Source organism: Syngnathus typhle, unplaced genomic scaffold (assembly GCF_033458585.1).
Source record: "Syngnathus typhle isolate RoL2023-S1 ecotype Sweden unplaced genomic scaffold, RoL_Styp_1.0 HiC_scaffold_206, whole genome shotgun sequence".
Taxonomy (NCBI): Eukaryota; Metazoa; Chordata; class Actinopteri; order Syngnathiformes; family Syngnathidae; genus Syngnathus; species Syngnathus typhle.
In genome coordinates this window covers 32,501-47,414 of record NW_026872111.1, presented here as the reverse complement: position 1 = coordinate 47,414, position 14,914 = coordinate 32,501, and the positions used below count along the sequence as shown (strand labels likewise).

The 14,914-nt window shown below is 51.5% G+C and overlaps 1 pseudogene; it reads left to right on the top strand.

Moving 5' to 3' along the window:
* The first annotated feature begins 3,064 nt into the window (after positions 1 to 3,064).
* Positions 3,065 to 8,939, top strand: LOC133148931 (trafficking protein particle complex subunit 8-like; annotated as a pseudogene).
* Positions 8,940 to 14,914: the final 5,975 nt, after the last annotated feature.

The window sequence follows — 14,914 nt, the reverse complement described above, 5'->3', positions numbered from 1 at the left end:
TCTTTTATTTTGAAATTCACACCCAATTCCTTTTTCCCTTCTCATTTCTACATTTTTCAACCGATTCAACCCATTCCAACTTTCAACTGTTCATCATCTTTCTACCTATTCCACAACTTCCCACTTCCCAAAAACTTCACATCTTTTATTTTGAAATTCACACCCAATTCCTTTTTCCCTTCTCATTTCTACATTTTTCAACCGATTCAACCCATTCCAACTTTCAACTGTTCATCATTTTTCTACCTATTCCACAACTTCCCACTTACCAAAAACTTCACATCTTTTATTTTGAAATTCACACCCAATTTCGTTTTCCCTTCTCATTTCTACATTTTTCAACCGATTCAACCCATTCCAACTTTCAACTGTTCATCATTTTTCTACCTATTCCACAACTTCCCACTTACCAAAAACTTCACATCTTTTATTTTGAAATTCACACCCAATTCCTTTTTCCCTTCTCATTTCTACATTTTTCAACCGATTCAACCCATTCCAAATTTCAACTGTTCATCATTTTTCTACGTATTCCACAACTTCCCAAAAACTTCACATCTTTTATTTTGAAATTCACACCCAATTCCTTTTTCCCTTCTCATTTCTACATTTTTCAACCGATTCAACCCATTCCAACTTTCAACTGTTCATCATTTTTCTACCTATTCCACAACTTCCCACTTACCAAAAACTTCACATCTTTTATTTTGAAATTCACACCCAATTTCTTTTTCCCTTCTCATTTCTACATTTTTCAACCGATTCAACCCATTCCAACTTTCAACTGTTCATCATTTTTCTTCCTATTCCACAACTTCCCACTTACCAAAAACTTCACATCTTTTATTTTGAAATTCACACCCAATTCCTTTTTCCCTTCTCATTTCTACATTTTTCAACCGATTCAACCCATTCCAAATTTCAACTGTTCATCATTTTTCTACGTATTCCACAACTTCCCAAAAACTTCACATCTTTTATTTTGAAATTCACACCCAATTCCTTTTTCCCTTCTCATTTCTACATTTTTCAACCGATTCAACCCATTCCAACTTTCAACTGTTCATCATTTTTCTACCTATTCCACAACTTCCCACTTACCAAAAACTTCACATCTTTTATTTTGAAATTCACCACAAATTCTCCAAATATTCTACATTTCTCAAGTAATTCAACACGTTTCCACATCGTTCGGCAGCATTCCCCGAAGAAGTTATTCATACATTTCGCCTTCACACGCAATTTCTCCAGAAATTGCAAAATTCTAGTTGTCTTAGTTGCTTTGGATTGCTGACTTGTAACTTTGGCTCTTGTTGGTTTTCTTTGTGGCAGCCTTTTCTAGAAGCCTATTGAGTTACGCTCATATATGTCTTTTCTTTACCCACTCTGTGGTATGAATGCTGGTGGAAACCCTTTAATGGGAGATTTAAGTGAAGCGACCTGAAATCCATTGTCTCTCTTCTGCTCATCAGGATCTTTTGGTAAGATTGACCAATGACGAGGATCCGCATTTTTTCTTCAGCCTCACAATCTCTGAGGAAGATTTCCAAAGGTTTGCCTAAGAAGTAGCCACAATTCCATTTCCTGCATCAATGTGCTTTTTTTTTCAAGTGCTCTTTTATTTTTCTGTTTAGTTTGAAAGTCCAGCAGGAGTTATTGATTGAATTTGCGTCATTCCCTGAGATGCTGGTGCAGCTTCTTCGTCAATGTCAGTCAGAGCAGAATTGCAGCCATCTCAGGTACTCCGCTGCCCCCCCACCTACCCCCCCTCGACATCAAGATGTTTTCGCTATGGGAGCCGCTTGTTTTTTAAAAAAAATAAATTTAATTCATTTGATTTTTTTGATGGTGTGCAGGTTCCAGCTGCTGTTCTCATGCGACTCGCCGTCACTGGATGGCCCCGGCCAGCTGAGCGTGATGGAGACCAACTCCTTTAAGCACAGCAACCAGCTTTCTCTGCGGCTGACGCAGGGCTCTGACAAGCACGTCAAAGACTACCTGGCTGCCTGTCTGGCCTCTGTCAAGGTGACACCAAGCTGCCCTCGTTACATCAAACTTGAAGACAGAGGTAAGTGGTTTCCCAAAAACTTCACATCTTTTATTTTGAAATTCACACCCAATTCCTTTTTCCCTTCTCATTTCTACATTTTTCAACCGATTCAACCCATTCCAACTTTCAACTGTTCATCATCTTTCTACCTATTCCACAACTTCCCACTTACCAAAAACTTCACATCTTTTATTTTGAAATTCACACCCAATTCCTTTTTCCCTTCTCATTTCTACATTTTTCAACCGATTCAACCCATTCCAACTTTCAACTGTTCATCATTTTTCTACCTATTCCACAACTTCCCACTTACCAAAAACTTCACATCTTTTATTTTGAAATTCACACCCAATTTCTTTTTCCCTTCTCATTTCTACATTTTTCAACCGATTCAACCCATTCCAACTTTCAACTGTTCATCATTTTTCTACCTATTCCACAACTTACCAAAAACTTCACATCTTTTATTTTGAAATTCACACCCAATTCTCCAATATTTCCTTTTTCCCTTCTCATTTCTACATTTTTCAACCGATTCAACTCGTTTCAACATCATTCTGCAGCATTCCTTCATTATTTATTCAACTTCTTCACCTTCACACGCAATTTCTTCAGGAATTGCAAATTCTAGTTATTATTCTACTTATTCTGCCCACTTTTTCGGCGCTTAGCTACTTCCACATACTTCAACCGATTCACTCCATTCCACTTTTCACTTATTCCAAATATTCATGGCAACACTGCTCACATTTCTTTCGTTCCAAAAATTTTCCGTTTTCCCATAATTCACAAATTTATGGCGAATTTTGCCCCATTCATTCTTAATGGCAGATTCAACATTTCACATTTACGTTGTTCCAGTTTCAAATTCACATCATTCAACACATTCAAATCACATTGGGGACATTCCCAAACTTGCCAAATTCAACATTTTCACGTTTTCATCTTTTATTTTGAAACATAAGGTCTTGGGATTCTCCAAAATTTCAGACCAAGCAACAATGTTGTGACTCGCTTCTCCTGTGCCATGTCAAAGGTGGGCGTCTGGAGCAGGGGTTTGGGTTTTTACAATAATTGGGAAATTCATACATTTCAAAGCTAACGCATGTTGCCAAGATGAAAGGCAAAATGCATTTGCTTTATGAGCAGCACTAACTCTCTGACAGGAACGTGGTGCTGGCCGAGCGCTGCGCTCTCCTCAGCGCCGAGATCCTCAAGAGTCAAGCAAAATACTCTGAAGCGGCTGCGCTGCTCATCAAAATGACCAGTGAGGTGAGGAACCTTGCCAAAGCTTGAAAATGGCGTGTCCCCCCCGCCCCTCTTTTAATTCACGTTGTCTCGCCACCTTTGCTGTCTAGGACTCAGACCTGCGTAGCGCTCTGATGTTGGAGCAGGCAGCCCACTGCTTCATAAACATGCGCACTCGCATGCTGCGCAAGTTTGCCTTCCACATGATTCTGGCGGGTCACCGCTTCAGCAAAGCGGGCCAGGTAAGCCACCCGGCCACCATCACTCCCTTTGGCCCGCCGCCATCTTGGGACGGCGCCGTTGACTTTGACTTGGTGGTGCAGAAGAGGCACGCACTGCGGTGCTACTGCCAGGCAATGCAGGTGTACAAGGGCAGGTCGTGGTCCCTGGCCGAGGACCACATCAACTTCACCGTCGGGCGCCAGTCGTTCACGCTGGGCCGGCCCGAGAAGGCCGCGCAGGCCTTCAAGCAGATCCTGACCAACGACAGCCGGCAGACAGCCGCGCAGCAGGGCGCGTTCCTCAGGGAGTACCTCTACGTTTACAAGGTGACAGCGCTCAGACCGCTATCCTTGAAACTTATTTGCTACTGCCTTCTGCTTATGGGAGTTAGACATCGCAGCCTTTTAACCATCTGTCCAAACAGTCCCAAAACTTTTAATGCCATTTCTGCTTGATTTTTCCATCTTTGCTTGAATGTATGTTCTTCCTCTTTTTAATTTTTTTTGTTCTTCCACTATTTGACATGTTAAGAAAAAATGTTGACGAACGAAATCATGTGCCGTGACGTCCGGCGTGTCTTGCAGACGGTGATCAGCCGGAGTGGCGTGCGTCTGCCTCAGCTGCCGCTGCCATGCATCCATGGCGCTGCCACCAGGGTCTACTTTGGGCACGAGCGCCGTCTAGCCGAGGGTAAGAAGGCGCCCGCTCCCGGTAGTACTCAGGTTGTGGCATGGGCATGACCTGGCGTTCGCAGGTGAGAAGCAGGCTGCCACGCATGTGTCACTGGACCAGGAGTATGACGCCGAGCAGGCAGCCATGTGGTGCAAGCTGGAGGAGCAGCTGGTGGCTGCTGCCAATCGAGGGGTGGTCCCCGCCAACTTTCAGCCCAGCCAGTGCTACCTCAACAGCCAGACGGACAATCTGCGCCACCCGCTGGCCGTTGTGGAAGGTACAACAGGCTACCTTCATTTCGCACTTGGTATTGGCATGCTTTTATTTTAACAAAGGCGTAGGGAAACCAAGGTTCTGACCCCAACGCTTTCATTACTGCACAGCTGACATGCGGCCACCCGGCAAATACTTGCCGCTTGTTGACCCGCTTCCGGCGTGGTGCTTTGCAGAGCCGGTGGTGGTGGTGGAGGTGGTGTTCAGGAACCCTCTGAAAGTTCCGCTGGCGCTATCCCGCCTCTCGCTGGTCTGGAGGTTTACGCGCGACACCCACGCTGCTGCCGCCACGGAGGACGCCGGAGAAGAACTCGTCAGCAACCAAGACACGTTGGAGCAAGAGGTCAGCGTCCTCCGGCGATGCCTCTTCCCAGGACAAAATGCTTATCCATTTGCTCGCTTGTATGCGTGTTTGTTGTCTCTGCGTTTGATGAACTCTGTCCCGCTTTCCCTTTCCAGTCAAGGCAGACAGATGATGTGCTCACTACCGAGACCATCCTGGACTTCCACTTGGCCCCCGAGGAAACCAAAATGGTGAGTTATAACGATCTGTGGCTGTCTTGAAGATGCTCATCTTTGTTAGCGTCTGGTGTATAACAGCCTTTGCGACTCGTAAACGCAGGCTCGACTCAGGCTGCTGCCGCACCGGACGGGCTGCCTGAGTATCACGGGCGTGGTCTATGACCTGGCTGCTGCATCCCCGGCGGAGACGCCGGACGACGATGACGGTAACAAGAAGGCGCCTGACCAAACCTTTGCTGTCCGTCAGTCACGTGAGATCCCACACGCCGCTCCTCTCACAGGGCTGCTGAAGGCCGAGACAATAATCGTCAGCGGCAAGCAGGACCTGAAGATCAGAGGCCCGCGACTCAATCACACCAAAGAGGACAAGATGTTTGTGCGCTACGGACCCGACCGGCGCTTGGAGCCCATCGTTACGCCACCGATGCCCCTCATGGAGGTAATTTGTTTGCGTGAATAAACAAACCAAACAGCTCGTCCGCCATGGGGATGTGTCCTCCCTTTTGTGTGCGTTAGGTGTTCTTCCTGCAGTTCCCGACAGCGCTGCTGTGCGGCGAGATCCGCAAGGCGTACGTGGAGTTCTGCAACGTGAGCGGCGTGTCCCTATGCGGCCTACGCGTGGCGTCCACTCACCCCGAATTCTTCACATTCGGGAATCCGTCGGCCGGCACGCCGCTGACGCCGCTTAGCCCCGCCTCTGCCGAGAACTTCTCGGCCTACAAAACCCTGGCGGCGGCACCCGGGTCCGGCGCGGCCTGTGAGACGCTGGTGTCTGCCGACGACTTTGGGCCCACGTCTGACGTGGTGGACGTCCCTGTCGGCGGCACGCTGGAGCCAGGACATTCCGTGCAGCTCCCGCTCTGGCTGCGAGGACCTGACCAGGAAGGAGTCCATGAGATCAACTTCCTCTTTTACTATGAAAGCCCAGACAAACGAAGCAAGATCAGGTAGATGTCGCACATACTCGGGACATTGCCTGATGATCGACATTCATCGGGTCACTTTCTGTCTCTACGTTCAATCCTCTCTCCCTGACCGCACTCCCAAGTATTCAATTCACATTGCAGATTGAAAGACCCTGGTGTTCCCCATAACTCTATACTTGGTACTGTTCTCTTCTTAACTCGTTCACTGTGGTGGATGTTATGTTGTCAACTGATTTTTACCTAGTAAGATTTTAACATGAGCGTGGGTCTTTGCTCAGCCCAAGTCTGTGAAATTCAGGTGATCAGACCCCCGCAATGACCAACACAAGCGAGTAAATGGCACTGTTGCAAAAGTGTCAATGTGATGACGATGATGAGCTCACTCTTCCTCCTCAGCCACCGGGTGGTTCGTCACTCGGTGTTTATTTGCGCCAGTCGCTCTCTCAGCGTTCAAGCGTCGGCCCACGCCAGCGCCATACCTCCTCAGCGAGGACAGGACCAGGATGGCGGCAGCACGCTGGTCTTCGTCGATGTTGAAAACATCAACACGGCAAGCACCCCGACATCAGCCTCTGGTCGCGCTATGATGCCACCGCTCATCTTGATAATTTGCCTTTGGCCTCGCAGAGCGACGCTGCCGTGCGCGAGTTCCACATCGTCCAAGTTTCCAGTGGCAGTCAACACTGGAGCCTCAGCAAGTGCATCAATCCGGCCAAGGATAAAGGTACAAAATGACAGCGCCCGCAGGTTACGCAACGCTGATCGGCTAACAGTTCGCGGCGCGTTTCTTCGCTTTGGAACACCGACAAGGTGGTTAAACACGTGGTAACGTTTAAGCACATTTGTTCTTTTCTGGCCATGTTGAACGATTTGGAAGGTTTCATCCGGTATTGACTGTTTTTGGGGTTTTTTTCCCCTCCAGACTGCAAAGTAAGCAGCAAAGAGCGAGCCAAGCTTTGTTTCAGAGCGGCACCGTGCAAAGCTCGCCGAGGTGCGTCGTTGCCACGTACATGCTCAACCGCACACTTCAATCATTGATCGTTCCTCGTGTTTGTGTTTGAAGCTTCCTTGGACCGCGCCGAGATGTTCACCTTTGCCGATGTCAATCTGAGTGACGAGCGGGTACGCCAAGCGGCCGTCTTTTGTGCACATAGACCCACACGACTCGGTTTAGGGCTGTGGCGGGGTTCATTCTGCCCCTGTCCGCAATCCTGGCAAATTGTCTGATATTTGACAAAATGTGCGATTATAACGGCCGTACCATCGAATAGAGTTGGGACACTTGACGTCATCACCGTTGTCAATATGGGTGCAGATTGTAAGTTCGGCCACGCCCTGCGGCGACTTCTTCTTCTGCTGCCGCCGGACGTCCAAGGCTTGCCGTGCCGACGCCTGCTCCTCGGGGTCAAGGACGCCCTCCGGGGGCAGAAGCCTGGGCGAGGACTTGGTCCGCGTGGTCAACGAGTGCGACCGGCTGGACCTCAACATTATTGTCATCTGGAAGGTCAGGTTTGCATGCGTGTTTGTTCAGAAAAGTGTGTTACAGAAGGCTTGTACTTGGAATCTGAAGTGCTATTTTCATGTGTGCAGGCTTACGTGGTGGAGGACAGCAAGCAGCTGATCCTGGAAGGTCAACTCCACGTGGCGCTGCAGGCGGTGGGCGAAGAAGCCACTTCCCTCGCTCCCAAGCAGGTGACCACATCTTTGGATGCCTCGTTTTGTGTTTAGCGTATCACCATATCACCATGTGTGGGTGGCTTGACCCGATCCGGCTTCTCTTGAGCTGACTGTCTGTGCGTTCTTGTTACTATGTCACACACGCACACGAAGTGTTGTCGCGTTATCAGGACACTCAGGAGATGGTTCTGCTCAAGTTCAAGTCGGATCCGCCACCTCCCGCCGTGCCGCCATCCACGCAACTCTCACGACTCATCAAGAGCAACCTGCGCTACTCGGAGACATACGCGCATGACTTTGCACACGACAGGTGGCGCGCACACGTGGGCACATCCAAACGAGGTGGCCAAATGCACTTGTAAATATTGTTTATTGTGTGCAGTGTTTGTGTGGTTCCCGTTTGTTTGGTTTTGTCCAACTGCTGCCGGACTGATGTAGATATCACAGTAGACCTCAGGCACAAAACCACCAGGTGAGTGTGTGGCTTTTTCAAGTTTGGCCCTTGCCTGCTCACTCACACATACAAACACATTCACTTATGGACACACAGACATGCAAAAATTCATACGCAAGTACACTAAAACACACGCTAGGACTTCCCCCCACCCCCCATCTTGTGTAGTTCTGAGTGGAGCGAGTGCGCGTGTAGCTTCACCTGGGTTGGCCAGACCCGCTACCGGCTGGCGCTTTGTCCCCGGCAGACGCGTGACCTGGAGCTGCAAGCCTGCTTCCTCATGCCCGGTGTCTACAACATCAACACGCACGCAGTCTGCGCCGCGCCTCAATGGCCATCACCGTGACGCCGCCGACGCCCAAACGGAGGTTGTGCAGCACGGCGCCGGACCAGCGCTTATCGTCATCAACGACAGCAGCCAATGACATTGGCGCAACACGCACCGCAAGGGCCAACGTGAAGAAGAGCCCAAAAGGGAGGCTAGTGTCCTGGACTTTCATCAGGAGCTTTCATGCAACCACTAACTGCAGTGTGCGTGCGTGCCACCAGATGACAGCATTAGTCGTTCCTTTGGGTCTCATCAAGGTCAGCTTCAATTGACATTTGGGAAGTTGCAAGGTAAAAAAAAAAAAGCAATGTGGTTCACTTTTGACCAAGAAACTGAAAAAGTGCAGCATGTCTTAAATGTTTGACGAGCCCTCCCCCATGAATGCTGCGGGATGCCGCGATTATGAAATCGGTGCCGGTGTCCGAGCGCGACAAACTCAGATTATAAAGCGAACAATCTTGAGTTTTGTTTTTAAGTCTGACAATGACGTCACCTTTTGTGTTTATGGTGTATTATATTTATAACACTTATCATGTACATAGAAAATAAACCAACTAATTCTCCATTGACAGTGTCAACATTTGGGCTTATTTTTTGGTTTGCTTACTTGGTTTTGCCTTCTAGTTATAGTTGAGCTCACCCGGTTGTATACAGTCACCACATGTAGAACATGACTACAGCCTAAATGTTAATTACTTATATAGATATAATCAACATGCTTTAGTAAGAGAATGACCTCCATTGCTCGTATGAGGTGAATTTCCCTTCTAGGGATTAAATTTAGTGGATTGTGGCAGAAGCAAGAAGCACGTCTTTAACTGCCAACAAATGAACGAAGACAATATTACACGACAAAGAACGCACGTATAAAGCTTCCCTTAACTGCCTGCCTATAATGTTTAAAATATTACGACTAATGCCATTCTTCCAAGACCTTAATACATGTACAGTATTAACTTTATTATTTAGCTCAGCAACGTCAAACACCTGCGTGAAGCTGGCCCCCCACCCCCCGCAAAATTTAAGCAAAATAGTCTGTTTCGTTTGTGCTGGTTTGTGCAGCAAAAATGTTCGGTTGTGCTGCTATGGTATTTTAGTTATGAACGATTCTTTTATAGGTTATCCAGAGTTCACCCAGCCCCCCCATCTGCTCAAAATGAACCCAAAATGGTACCGTTCGTTTGTGCTTCGTTAGTGCTGGTTTGTGCAGCAAAAATTTTCGTTTGTGCTACTTCCGTTTCGGAGATATTACACATTTATTTTATAGCGATGACGTCACCCAGCCCCCCACCTGTCTCCAAATGGACCCAAAATGGTACCGTTCGTTTGTGCAGGTTTGTGCAGCAAAAAAATTCGTTTGTGCTGCTGTGGTGAATGGTCTTTGTTGTTTCGCTGGTCTCCAAAAAAACACTCAGTGGACGATGGCTGGTCCGGGTAAGGAAGCACTTCGGTGACACACGGCTGATTGGGAAAAGATTTATTCAACCGATGTCAAAGTGATGTCTCTCCAAAAGTTTGAGTGGCCCCAAGAGCAAAGATGTTTCAGCTCTTGACAGCACAGATGTTCGCCCCAAAAAGGCCCTCGCGCTTCTTGCTCTTGCCCCTTGCGCCCCTGCGCCTTTCGCGCTCCTGCGCGCTCCTCGCACTCTCGTTCCTCCTCGCGTTCTTGACCTCCTTCTATCTGTTCTCCCCCATCATTTGTACCTCGTAAGACAACAGCTGCGGTCCGAGTCTCACTCTATTGGTTACTTCCGATGCCCTTAAAAGTGCATGGACAAAGGTATTCCTGGTCACGGACGAATGGCCCTTCCATATTCTAAGCACCTACACATTGCTGAAACTAGATCTTCTCTGTACCGCAAAAATAGCTTAGGGTCTTCTCACTGCTGCAAGGTCGCCATTTAAGGTGACATACAGTGACGCATAGAATCCAAAATTTACCTCACTGCTTCCGTTTCGGAGATATTACACATTTATTTTATAGCGATGACGTCAGGTAGCCCCGCCCCTTTGTTTACTTCCAAACGACCCAAAATAGTGCCGTTCGTTGGTGTTTCGCTTGTGCTGGTTTGTGCTGCAAAAATGGTACCGATTGTGCCGGCTGCTACGGTTTTGCAGATATTACACATTTAATTTATAGCGAAGACGTCACCCAGCCTCACGTCACTGTATTTTGTCGCAAATTTCAAGCTCCTGGAATGCTCCTGATGCAGGACGAATACACTGTGTTCCAAATTATTATGCAAATTGTATTTATGTGTCATAAAGATTACATTTTTTGTTTTTCAATTAAACTCATGGATGGTATTACGTGTCAGGGCTCTTTGGATCACTGAGATCAATCTCAGACACCGGGGATCATTACCGGCCAGTTGAGCCCAAATTAAGGAAAAACTACTTAAGAATGGTGTTCCACATTATTAAGCAGATAATTTGAAGTTCGCTTTGAGCAGTGGCGGACGCCAACCCACGACCGGTGGGAGAGCTCGGAGGGCGGATGGGCTTTCAAGGAAGCCCCCCAGGCCGGTCCCACTCAGAATTTTTTTTTTTTTGGCTTCCATAATGTACCGGGCGCGGACGCGAAACCCACGCCGGGCAGGAGAGCTCGAAAGGCGGCTAAGCATTCAAGGAAGCACCGTCTGGAGCTTCAGAGCCGTTCCGCCTGACTTTTAACGTAGAGTACCGGGCGCAAACCACTAACTCAAGCCCGGCATGGCAGCTCGAAAGGCGGCTAAGCATTCAAGGAAGCACCGTCTGGAGCTTCAGAGCCGTTCCGCCTGACTTTTAACGTAGAGTACCGGGCGCAAACCACTAACTCAAGCCCGGCATGGCAGCTCGAAAGGCGGCTAAGCATTCAAGGAAGCACCGTCTGGAGCTTCAGAGCCGTTCCGCCTGACTTTTAACGTAGAGTACCGGGCGCAAACCACTAACTCAAGCCCGGCATGGCAGCTCGAAAGGCGGCTAAGCATTCAAGGAAGCACCGTCTGGAGCTTCAGAGCCGTTCCGCCTGACTTTTAACGTAGAGTACCGGGCGCAAACCACTAACTCAAGCCCGGCATGGCAGCTCGAAAGGCGGCTAAGCATTCAAGGAAGCACCGTCTGGAGCTTCAGAGCCGTTCCGCCTGACTTTTAACGTAGAGTACCGGGCGCAAACCACTAACTCAAGCCCGGCATGGCAGCTCGAAAGGCGGCTAAGCATTCAAGGAAGCACCGTCTGGAGCTTCAGAGCCGTTCCGCCTGACTTTTAACGTAGAGTACCGGGCGCAAACCACTAACTCAAGCCCGGCATGGCAGCTCGAAAGGCGGCTAAGCATTCAAGGAAGCACCGTCTGGAGCTTCAGAGCCGTTCCGCCTGACTTTTAACGTAGAGTACCGGGCGCAAACCACTAACTCAAGCCCGGCATGGCAGCTCGAAAGGCGGCTAAGCATTCAAGGAAGCACCGTCTGGAGCTTCAGAGCCGTTCCGCCTGACTTTTAACGTAGAGTACCGGGCGCAAACCACTAACTCAAGCCCGGCATGGCAGCTCGAAAGGCGGCTAAGCATTCAAGGAAGCACCGTCTGGAGCTTCAGAGCCGTTCCGCCTGACTTTTAACGTAGAGTACCGGGCGCAAACCACTAACTCAAGCCCGGCATGGCAGCTCGAAAGGCGGCTAAGCATTCAAGGAAGCACCGTCTGGAGCTTCAGAGCCGTTCCGCCTGACTTTTAACGTAGAGTACCGGGCGCAAACCACTAACTCAAGCCCGGCATGGCAGCTCGAAAGGCGGCTAAGCATTCAAGGAAGCACCGTCTGGAGCTTCAGAGCCGTTCCGCCTGACTTTTAACGTAGAGTACCGGGCGCAAACCACTAACTCAAGCCCGGCATGGCAGCTCGAAAGGCGGCTAAGCATTCAAGGAAGCACCGTCTGGAGCTTCAGAGCCGTTCCGCCTGACTTTTAACGTAGAGTACCGGGCGCAAACCACTAACTCAAGCCCGGCATGGCAGCTCGAAAGGCGGCTAAGCATTCAAGGAAGCACCGTCTGGAGCTTCAGAGCCGTTCCGCCTGACTTTTAACGTAGAGTACCGGGCGCAAACCACTAACTCAAGCCCGGCATGGCAGCTCGAAAGGCGGCTAAGCATTCAAGGAAGCACCGTCTGGAGCTTCAGAGCCGTTCCGCCTGACTTTTAACGTAGAGTACCGGGCGCAAACCACTAACTCAAGCCCGGCATGGCAGCTCGAAAGGCGGCTAAGCATTCAAGGAAGCGACGCCGGCCGGTCCGCGGGCCAAATAGGGTCCAGTAAAGTACCGGGCGCGGCCACTAACGCCTTGTGGCGGTCGCCTTGTGGCGGTCGGGGGGTGGCGGTCGGGGCTGGCGCTTGGGGCCGGTGGCGGTCGCCTTGTGGCGGTCGCCTTGTGGCGGTCGGGGGGTGGCGGTCGGGGCTGGCGCTTGGGGCCAGTGGCGGTCGCCTTGTGGCGGTCGCCTTGTGGCGGTCGCCTTGTGGCGGTCGCCTTGTGGCGGTCGCCTTGTGGCGGTCGCCTTGTGGCGGTCGGGGGGTGGCGGTCGGGGCTGGCGCTTGGGGCCAGTGGCGGTCGCCTTGTGGCGGTCGCCTTGTGGCGGTCGCCTTGTGGCGGTCGCCTTGTGGCGGTCGCCTTGTGGCGGTCGGGGGGTGGCGGTCGGGGCTGGCGCTTGGGGCCGGTGGCGGTCGCCTTGTGGCGGTCGCCTTGTGGCGGTCGCCTTGTGGCGGTCGCCTTGTGGCGGTCGCCTTGTGGCGGTCGGGGGGTGGCGGTCGGGGCTGGCGCTTGGGGCCGGTGGCGGTCGCCTTGTGGCGGTCGCCTTGTGGCGGTCGCCTTGTGGCGGTCGCCTTGTGGCGGTCGCCTTGTGGCGGTCGCCTTGTGGCGGTCGGGGGGTGGCGGTCGGGGCTGGCGCTTGGGGCCAGTGGCGGTCGCCTTGTGGCGGTCGCCTTGTGGCGGTCGCCTTGTGGCGGTCGCCTTGTGGCGGTCGCCTTGTGGCGGTCGGGGGGTGGCGGTCGGGGCTGGCGCTTGGGGCCGGTGGCGGTCGCCTTGTGGCGGTCGCCTTGTGGCGGTCGCCTTGTGGCGGTCGGGGGGTGGCGGTCGGGGCTGGCGCTTGGGGCTGGCGTCCGCCAATAGTGGTTTAATTTCGGGAGGAAGATTGATTTTCGTCCCAAGCCCGCCGCTGGAGAAAATTTTAGGTACCAGGAGTGGATTTTTTTTGTCCACTCAGGAGGGGGACGTTGGCTGGTTTGGTGTCCGGGGGAAAGTGCTCTTTTCTCGGCCAGGAGAAAGATTAGACTCCCAGCCCGCCGCTGGAGAAAATTCTAGGTACCAGGAGTGGATTTTTTTTGTCCACTCAGGAGGGGGACGTGCTTTGTTGTCCGGGGGAAAGTGCTCTTTTCTCGGCCAGGAGAAAGATTAGACTCCCAGCCCGCCGCTGGAGAAAATCTTAGGTACCAGGAGTGGATTTTTTTTGTCCACTCAGGAGGGGGACGTGCTTTGTTGTCCGGGGAGAGTGCTCTTTTCTCGGCCAGGAGAAAGATTAGACTCCCAGCCCGCCGCTGGAGAAAATTCTAGGTACCAGGAGTGGATTTTTTTTGTCCACTCAGGAGGGGGACGTGCTTTGTTGTCCGGGGAGAGTGCTCTTTTCTCGGCCAGGAGAAAGATTAGACTCCCAGCCCGCCGCTGGAGAAAATTCTAGGTACCAGGAGTGGATTTTTTTTGTCCACTCAGGAGGGGGACGTGCTTTGTTGTCCGGGGAGAGTGCCTGGTCCCCGGACCAGCCTCTTAGGCGCGCCCGCTGTCATTCTCCGGAGATTAAGTTATACTAAGGGGAGGCTGCCTCCTCCCGCCTGCTGCCCGAGGATGCTGCCTCATCCCCGGACTGGCCTCTTGCGCGCGCCCGCTGTCATTCTCCGGAGACTAAGTTATACTAAGGGGAGGCTGCCTCCTCCCGCCTGCTGCCCGAGGATGCTGCCTCATCCCCGGACTGGCCTCTTGCGCGCGCCCGCTGTCATTCTCCGGAGACTAAGTTATACTAAGGGGAGGCTGCCTCCTCCCGCCTGCTGCCCGAGGATGCTGCCTCATCCCCGGACTGGCCTCTTGCGCGCGCCCGCTGTCATTCTCCGGAGACTAAGTTATACTAAGGGGAGGCTGCCTCCTCCCGCCTGCTGCCCGAGGATGCTGCCTCATCCCCGGACTGGCCTCTTGCGCGCGCCCGCTGTCATTCTCCGGAGACTAAGTTATACTAAGGGGAGGCTGCCTCCTCCCGCCTGCTGCCCGAGGATGCTGCCTCATCCCCGGACTGGCCTCTTGCGCGCGCCCGCTGTCATTCTCCGGAGACTAAGTTATACTAAGGGGAGGCTGCCTCCTCCCGCCTGCTGCCCGAGGATGCTGCCTCATCCCCGGACTGGCCTCTTGCGCGCGCCCGCTGTCATTCTCCGGAGACTAAGTTATACTAAGGGGAGGCTGCCTCCTCCCGCCTGCTGCCCGAGGATGCTGCCTCATCCCCGGACTGGCCTCTTGCGCGCGCCCGCTGTCATTCTCCGG